Genomic DNA, 9,748 nt, shown 5'->3' on the forward strand with positions numbered 1-9,748 from the left:
ACACAACAAAATGTGAAAACAGTCAAGGGGTGTGAATACTTTCTGAAGGCACTGTCTATAACTCAAACCTAAGTCTATCTACTGCTTCTGCTGCTACTACCTTCTCAGGGAGACGCATCCATGCATTTACTGCTCACAGAGTTTAAGATCCCAGCCTTACTACAATTCTAGCACATATCTTCTTTACTCTGGCACTGTGACGCCTGGTACTACCACTATCTGTTCTCCTGATAAACTCTTCTGCACTTAATTTGACGATACCCATCATTATTTTAAACACCTCTACCTGATCCCTTTGCAATCACCTCCTTTTTTAATATAAAAACTCGTGTCTCCTTCAGCCACCCCTCATAGCTTAGTCTAGCTAGGCCCAGAATCATTGTAGTTGTTCTACGTTATATCCTCTCTATGGCCGCTATACGTCCTTCCTCAGATGCGTTGACCAAAATTGAACACAATATTCCAAATGAGGTCTCTCTAAATTCCTGTACAGTGTAAATACTATACCTTTTGGATTACTTTCGCCACCGAAGGTGGATGGAGGTTGTTTTTTTCAACCCTGTCTGTTTGTTTGTCTGATTGTCTGTCTCAAAAATGGATTCAGATGAGATTTGGTGGACAGGTTTTGTGTGTGACAAGGACGAAATTATTAGATTTTGGTGAGGATCCAGATACTATAATTTTTTTAGTGATTCTTCACCATTGGTGCCAAATACGATACATAGGTGACCTGTGGTTATGTTTTCAACCCTGTCTGTTGGCTACTTGTAAAATCGAAGGTTCACAAGTGTATTGGTTGGTTTGGTCTGTTATTCTATCTATCTGTCTGTATGTCAATCGCCTACAGGTCGCATTTTTACTCTGGTCTTCACGAAACTTCACCATCTGGTATAGTTGGTCATAAGAATGAAGCCTATTGATTTTGGGGTCAAAAGATCAACAAATGCCAAAGGTCAACAACTGTCAAATTTCTAAAATCATCAATTTCCATCCGATTGACGACATTTGAAGAGGATTTGCCTATCGGGTCACTTAATTCAACCACCAATTTTTTTTTTTAGGTCTAAAGGTCAAAAGTTAAACATAGGTCATATTTTAAACATCATCAATTTTCATCTGATTGACTTGAAATTTGAGGAGGATTTGCATGTTTGGTCGTTTACTTCAACCACGAATTCTTGTTTGTAACATCTCAATTGTCCATCTATGTTTTTGGTGATGGGGTATGCTCTTCTGGCTGTAATGTCCTCCATTATCGTTTTCTTTAATCTCAAATATTGGATTATCGATGAGCTCCATGCATACAAGGCTCAATGTTCTGAATGTCCGCATTTCATGTCCATTCTCTTTAGCATCATCATCATCAGATTCGTCCAATTCCACCTGGACTTCTTCCTCATCCTCAGTTCTCTGGTCGGTGCATGTCTGCAGCTTGCACATGTACATGCACTTTCGTTGATTAGCCAGGCATGTGCAGTCTGGATGTTTGCAGGTGTGCACACACTTGCAGGACATCAGCTGCAACACAGCATCCATTGCTGGAGATCCTCGCATCCATCTGTGGTCCAGCCATGTCCCTTGGGGTCTGGCACAGCTGGTTGACTCACAAGGCACCGCTTACAAATTGCAGATTGACAGTTCGCATGGTGGAAGTGGAAGCATGGTGGAAGCTGACTGGATTCCAGCTCTCCTCGTTTTGCACAAAAGAGATTGTAGTGGTGCTCGTTGGCATCATGGGTGGAGGATGAAGATGCATACACACACCCGACACACAAACTCCTCCAACTTTTCAAATAATTCTGGAGATACGTCCCAGGATTCACCAATATGCTTGAAGGTCTGGCATATCTCTCTTTCTTTCAGATGCTTCAGTGCACTCAGCTTCCCACGGCCAGCAAATGCACTGACCATGTCACCACCAGTGAAAAGTATGCAGTCCAATGAGAGCCCGACAGATGTCATTTACCAGAGAGCTTGTAAGCTTGCCAATGTCTATGCATCGAGTATGCTTTTGAGTTCCCCATTTCTGGTACAGAGAGCAGGACATCTTCTTGCTGAAGCCAAGACACAGTATCATTACATCTGTGTCTTCAGAAGTGATGACTATGGATCTGTATCCGTTCCTCGGAGGCATGATCGGTAAGCAGAAGCAGGCACATGTCAGCTTCCTCTTGCGTTGCCTTCAGTGCTTAGATCTCATCCCAGTGATCCTTGACGAGCAGGTAGCAGACCTCTCCACAGGTGACATACAGGGACTTGTCCTGGAGCTTCGCTTTGTTGGCAGGCTGCTTCAACTGATCAACTAATAATTTGATGAGACTCGTCTTGTTCTCAGGGTTGATCAAGAATTTTCTTCATTGCAGGATGTTGTGACCTAGTGCAATGTTCTCCCACCTTGTGCCACTGGTGGAACCTCTGCTGCATCTTTCAGCTTTTTGATGGTTGTTTCCCAGTAGACATCGAACACAACATCAATCCAGTGACTGCGAGCACCCTCGTGTAAAGCTAAGGATAGAAGAGAATCTGCTACCTGTGCAAATGTCTTACTATCCCCTTTCAGTTTCTGGACGAGGCTCATTCCATCGATGGTACGTGCTGATAGCTCTGGAATAGCTTCTGCCTATGATACGTTTTTCTACAGCTCTCTGGCAAGTGCAGATTTGTTTGTTTTGCGCAGAGATCCATCGCCCATTCTAGAGTGCTCATGGCAGTGGCCCCAGTGGGTGTGCTAGAACATCTCTGATGTGTAGTTGTCTGCTCTGGAGAACAATTATCATGTGTCCAAATAGGTTTCTATCTGCCTCCAGGACCACCTGCTTTCCTTGTGCTTTGTCTGCATGTTTTCTCTTGATGTGGGAGTAAGTTTTCAAATTATGTTTCTACATTTTGTCATAAAATTTTGTGGTTGGTGGTTCATTCTCCAAGCGATCTTTCTTGTGAAGTTCTGGTATGCTTAATGCTTCCTCTCCTGCGACATGAGCCTTGAGAACGTCACTGGCTACATCTGGTGGGACCACAGCCCCTGTAGACCAGCTGATCAACTCTGTTTGGCCTGGGCTCAGTGGATCGACCCAGCTTTTCTCCATCAGCTTTACGAATGCTTTGACATCAGGCTTGTCCTTCTTGGTCCTAGGCATTTGCAGATCTGGATGACTGAGCCGTTTCGAACAGCCCTGGCCTATCATGTCCCTCAGCTGCCTCAGGTATGCACTTCTGTATTCAGATGTCAGGTAGTACCTACTGACAGCTCCTGGCATCAAGCTCAAGCCAAAAATTCTTGCTTCTTGGCCAAATTTTGCCTTCTTGGCTAAGAATATGAGGTTTCATGAACATTGGTTAAGCTGCTCAGTGGGAAAGGTTATCATGCTTTAATGTACTCCTATGGACCGTTCAAAAAAATTGACACCCTGAAGGTGTTTTGATCATCTTTTTGACAAATTGACACCTACCTCAGGTGTACCGATATCTGTTCTGGCCCATGGACTGTAGTGGAAGAGCTGTCATTCACACAAATCTATGCTATAAAAGTGAAATTGTATATTATATATTTGTTTATATATGCTTTGAAAAAAAAAAATACTGAACCAAATCCAACCAAATTTTGCACGTTGCCTAAGGTTACCCCAAGCATGGTTTCTGGCAGGGTATCATATCTGGGAGAGAAGATTCAGGGTGGAGGAAGACCCCAATTTTCTCTATGTAAATGTGTATCATATAGCACCACCTGGTGGTAGCTGGTATTACAAATCATCTTATACAGTACAAGAAAAGTTTTAAAAACACAACAATATGCATTACAGTGAGAATAATTCGAAATTTTCAGAATACAATATTTAATTTCACTAATTTTAAGCAAAAGTTCAAAGTTCAAAGAAAAACATCCAACACAGAGCTTTGCAACGAAGCACGAGTGAGTTTTGCTCTCGCCATTTATAAGCAGCAAGTATGGTTGATGAAGATTATGTAAGCTGACTTCCAAGCAGGTGGCAGATGACTTCAGGCAAATGATAGAATGAATAGAGCAGAATGTTTGGAATGTACAACATGCTATCTTTTGATTAAATCCATGGGCAAAACGACGGGTAAAATGCGTAGTCACTCATAAAGGTGACAGCTATACCAGAAAACACAGGACTTTTTAATATAATATAGACACAGCCATTGACTTTGGGTTGAAGTGACTTCTTGGACTCCTTGGAGCACTCGTGGTGTTGCTGTTATCTTCATAGTCAGTGGGCCATGTTAAGGGGAATTCTACATCCCCATGGGATGCCAACCTCTAAATGTTGAGTGTGAAGCAAAGATCGAATCAGCACATGCAGTGGCATGTTTAAAGTCTGGGGTAAGATTCGGCCGGGGTTTGAATCGAACCGCCGACCTCCTAGATTCAGAATGGACTCTAACCACAACGCTAGAGTTTGGTAACTGACAGGGTTTCAGTCGAGTCCACCTCATCCGAGTCCAAGTTGTCCGAGTCCAGCAGTCCAGAGTCCGAGTACTTGACATTTCGAGTCCAAATCCGAGTCTTGTGCTGAATATGTATTGGAAAATGGCAAAAAAGAACTTATTTGTGCTTATGTATTATGTAAATGAAAAAGATTACCGATCAAAACCGACTAACAGTGTCATGTTTACTTGCCTCAAGATTTTATTCCATATTTTGGACCTTGGGCTGTAGTTTGCTACTTCGGTTCGGACTGAAAAGTTTCTGATATCACACAAATCTTGTCCAGAAAATATGGTGGTAAAAATTTCCATTTCTTATCAAGTGTCAAAGTTATGAAATTCAAAAACAGCATCACATAAACATAATTCTAATTGTAGACATAAATCATTCAAAAACAGTAATTTAAGTCTGCTAGACTTTCTTAAAATATTGCCTGAAAGTTAGAGAATTGTGCTACTTTTCAAGTTTTCATAAATATGTTTAAATTTTTATCATATCATCTATAACTAAACAATTTCAATGAAGTGATTCTTTTCATTCTAATAATGAACTAACATCTTTTTCGTGTTTATAAGTACAACGATGTAAAGCATATTTAACATTTTTTGAGCATTTTAATGTTTTTTAAACATAATTTTTTTTTTGTTTGTTTATTAAACATTATTTGTTTATTAAACATGAAAAAAACATTTTCTATCTGTTTATTAAACATTTTTTATTTGTTTAATAAACATTTTTTATTTTATTAAACATTTAAAAAACATTTTTTAAATTTATTAAACATTTTTTATTTGTTTATTAAACATTTTTATTTGTTTATTAAACATTTAAAAAACTTTTTTATTTGTTTATTAAACATTTAAAAACTTTTTTAATTTGTTTCTTAAACATTTTTTATTTGTTTATTAAACATTTTAAAAACTTTTTTATTTGCTTATTAAACATTTTTTATTTGTTTATTAAACATTTTTTATTTGTTTATTAAACATTTTTATTTGTTTATTAAGCATTTTTAAACATCTTTTATTTGTTTGTTAAACATTTTTTATTTGTTTATTAAACATTAAAAAAAACATTTTATTGTGGCGGACACAAAAGCCCACTGGCGTGGTGACATCATTCCACGCACCAAGTGGGCAGTGGCCACGCCCGAGGGGTAGGCGTGGCCTCATGATATACACCGGGCGACCAGCCCGGAGCATTTCAGTGTTACAGTGTAGTCTTACAATAAAGACGTTTATATGTTACCGCTTGTCCGCTTCCTCCTTGCTCACAAGCAGCGCGCGTAACGCCGCGCTTTACTGGTGACCCCGACGTGATTGTTACGGCAAGAGGAACACCGCCCACTTGCTGATATGCACCTCGTGAACGCCGCCACGCCCCGCCCACCGCCGCGGCGAAAACCGCCACCGCGGGGAAACCCGCCAACTCCACCGGCCGGGCGGAGCCAGCCGCGCTCCTCCAGCTCCACCACCTGGTGCTGGTTCCACGCCAAGTTCGGCCACGAAGCTCGGCGGTGTCATCCGCCGTGCTCCTTCAACGGGTCGGGAAACGCCCGGGCCGGCGCTCAATAGTGGCGATGAGCGCCGGCCGTTCGAGCAGCCTGCTGTTCATAACGGACACCTTCTCCGGGCGCCGTTACCTGTGCGACACGGGAGCGCAGGTGAGTGTCATTCCCGCCGGCACGTCAGACAAGCACGCCACGGGTGGGGGCCCCGCGCTGCTTGCCGCGAACGGGACGCCCATCCGTACGTACGGAAAACGCTGCCTCTCTCTGCGGTTTGGAGGGCAGGTTTTCCGATGGACGTTCGTCACCGCCGACGTGCCCATGGCACTGCTTGGCGTGGACTTCCTGTGCGCTAATGGGCTCCTGGTCGACGTCAAGCGCAGACGGCTTGTCCAGGCCGAGACGTTCAGCTCGCTCGCTTGTGCGTTGCCCAGCTCAACGAGCGGCTTGCCAAGCGGCTTGCCGAACGATTCGGTTCCGGCCACGTTGGTCTGTACGCTTCCGGCAGCGGACGCATTCACCCGCCTCCTTGCCGGCTTCCCGGCCCTCACGCGGCCCACCTTCTTGGCGGGGGCCGTCAAGCACGGGGTGGCCCATCACATCCCCACCGTCGGGCCACCGGTCTACGCCCGGGCACGCCGCCTCGAGCCGACGAAGCTGGCGGTGGCAAAAGCGGCGTTAGCTACCCTGGAGCGACTCGGCATCGTTCGGCGCTCAGAGAGCGCTTGGGCGTCGCCGCTGCACATCGTGCCGAAGCCCGGCGGGGGATGGCGACCGTGCGGGGACTATCGCCGTCTCAATGACGCCACGACTCCCGACCGCTACCCCGTCCCCCACATTCAGGACTTTTCCGCCCGTTTGGCGGGCAGGTCCTTCTTCTCGAAGGTGGACCTCATACGCGGCTACCATCAGGTCCCCGTCAGGCCGGAGGACGTCCCGAAGACGGCGGTCATCACGCCATTCGGACTCTTCGAGTTCCTGCGCATGCCCTTCGGTCTGAAGAATGCGGCTCAGGCGTTCCAGCGACTGATGGACAGCGTCCTGCGCGACTTGGATTTTGTCTACGTCTACCTGGACGACATCCTCGTCGCCAGCGCGTCCCGCGAAGAGCACCTACGCCACCTCCGCACGCTCTTCGAACGCCTGGCCCAGCATGGCCTGATTGTGAACCCCGCAAAGTGCCGGTTCGGCGCCGCCACAATCGATTTTCTGGGGCACCGTGTCACCAGGCACGGAGCCGTCCCCCTGCCGGCCAAGGTGGAGGCGGTGAAGGGGTTTCCGCGCCCCCGCACGATCAGAGGGCTGCAGGAGTTCCTGGGCATGGTGAACTTTTACCATCGGTTCCTGCCCCGTATCGCCCAGCTCCTGCGCCCCCTGCACGAAGCTCTCCGAGGTAAGCCGGGCAAAGGCGACGTTACCTGGACCAAGCAGATGGACACGGCGTTCACGGGCGCGAAGCTCGCCTTGGCTAACGCCACCATGCTCGCGCACCCGGCGCCCGATGCACCGATCGCCCTCACCACCGATGCCTCGGACTACGCGGTGGGCGCGGTGCACGAGCAATGGGTGCGTGGAGCTTGGCAACCGCTGGCGTTCTTTAGCCGGCAGCTTCGCCCGCCTGAACGCCGTTACAGTACCTTCGACCGCGAGTTGCTCGGACTTCACTTGGCGGTCAGGCACTTCCGCCATCTGCTCGAGGGCCGGGCGTTCACTGCCTTCGTCGACCACAAGCCGCTGATCTTCGCGATGGGCAAGGTCACCGAGCCGTGGTCGGCCCGGCAGCAGCGTCACCTCTCGGCCGTGTCCGAGTACATGACGGACATCCAGCACGTCGCGGGGAAGGACAACCCGGTGGCGGATTGCCTTTCCCGGGCCGTCGCCCACGCAGTCCACCTCGGCATCGACTATGCCCGGATGGCAGCGGACCAGGCCGCTGACCCCGACGTCCAGGCCTTGCGGACCGCCGTCACGGGCCTCCGCGTCACCGAGGTGCCGTTCGACGGCGCGGGCGTGGCCCTCTTGTGCGACGTCTCCCTCGGGCGTCCTCGCCCCATCGTGCCCGCGGGCTGGCAGCGCCAGGTGTTTGACGCCATCCACGGCCTGTCCCACCCGGGCGCGAGGGCCTCCCAAAGGCTGATCGCCGACAAGTTCATCTGGCATGGCCTCCGGAAGGCCGTCCGCGGCTGGGCCAGGACGTGCCTCGCGTGCCAGCGCGCCAAGGTGCACCGGCACACCCAGGCCCCGTTGGCCCCGTTCACGGTGCCGGAACGCCGGTTTGACCACGTCCACGTGGACCTGGTGGGACCTCTGCCCCCCTCGCGGGGTTTCACCTATGTCCTCACCATGGTGGACCGCACCACCCGGTGGCCGGAGGCCGTGCCCTTGGCGTCGACAACGGCGGCCGATGTCGCGCAGGCTTTCATCGCCACCTGGGTCGCCCGGTTCGGCGCCCCCTCAGACATCTCATCCGACCGCGGCCCCCAGTTCACCTCGGAGCTCTGGGGGGCGGTTGCGCAGGGGCTCGGGGTCCGGCTGCACCGAACCACGGCCTACCACCCCCAGGCTAACGGCCTGTGTGAGCGATTTCACCGCGCATTGAAGGCCGCGCTCCGGGCCACCCTCCGCGACGGCGGCTGGGTCGACAGGCTCCCCTGGGTCCTGCTGGGCCTCCGGACGGCGCCCAAGGAGGACCTGCGCGCATCCGCGGCGGAGTTGGTCTTCGGGCAACCGCTGCGGGTGCCGGGCGAGTTCCTCCCCGACTCCACAGCACCATGGTCCGCGGCACAGCAGCGCTCTGCTCTGCAAGAGACCGCCCAGAGGTTCGCCCCGGTGCCAACGGCATGCCACGGGCACCCACCGACGCACGTCGCCCCGGAGCTTCGCACAGCGGAGTACGTCTTCGTCCGCCACGATGCCCATCGGACACCACTGCGGCCCCCGTACGACGGGCCTTTCCGCGTGCTGGAGACCGGGGCGAAGCACTTCACCCTGGACATCGGCGGTACTCCTGACCGCGTTTCGGTAGACCGCCTCAAGCCGGCCCACCTCGATGTGGACCATCCACCGCCAGTGGCTCGACCCCCACGTCGGGGCCGCCCTCCTGCGGGCGGACCCCCGGCACCGCCCAGCCCCGCCGCCACGCCGCCCCCCGGTCCTGCACCCATCCCAGGGGCAGCCAGGGGCATCCCACCTGGCATCCCTGCACCCCGGACGCCGCCGATCGCCAGGGGGCGCTTCGGCCGGGTCATTCGTCTGCCCCGCAAACTGGCCCTCCAGGTGCGCGGGAATTCTGGGGGGGCGCGTGTGGCGGACACAAAAGTCCACTGGCGTGGTGACATCATTCCACGCACCAAGTGGGCGGTGGCCACGCCCGAGGGGTAGGCGTGGCCTCATGATATACACCGGGCGACCAGCCCGGAGCATTTCAGTGTTACAGTGTAGTCTTACAATAAAGACGTTTATATGTTACCGCTTGTCCGCTTCCTCCTTGCTCACAAGCAGCGCGCGTAACGCCGCGCTTTATTATATTTGTTTATTAAACATTTTTTATTTGTTTATGAAATATTTTTAAAACATTTTTTATTTGTTTATGGAACATTTTTATTTGTTTATTAAACATTTTATTTGTCTATTTAACATTTAAAAAATCTTATTTTATTTGTTTATTAAACATATTTTATTTGTTTATTAAACATTTTTAAAACATTTTTTATTTGTTTATGAAACATTTTCTTCGACATATTTGAAGAAATATCGCTTAAGGCAGTGTATAAATAGATGACTCGTTCCCAGTT

The sequence above is a fragment of the Myxine glutinosa genome, chromosome 4 (genome assembly GCF_964187855.1).
Source record: "Myxine glutinosa chromosome 4, kmMyxGlut1.1, whole genome shotgun sequence".
In the NCBI taxonomy this organism is placed as follows: domain Eukaryota; kingdom Metazoa; phylum Chordata; class Myxini; order Myxiniformes; family Myxinidae; genus Myxine; species Myxine glutinosa.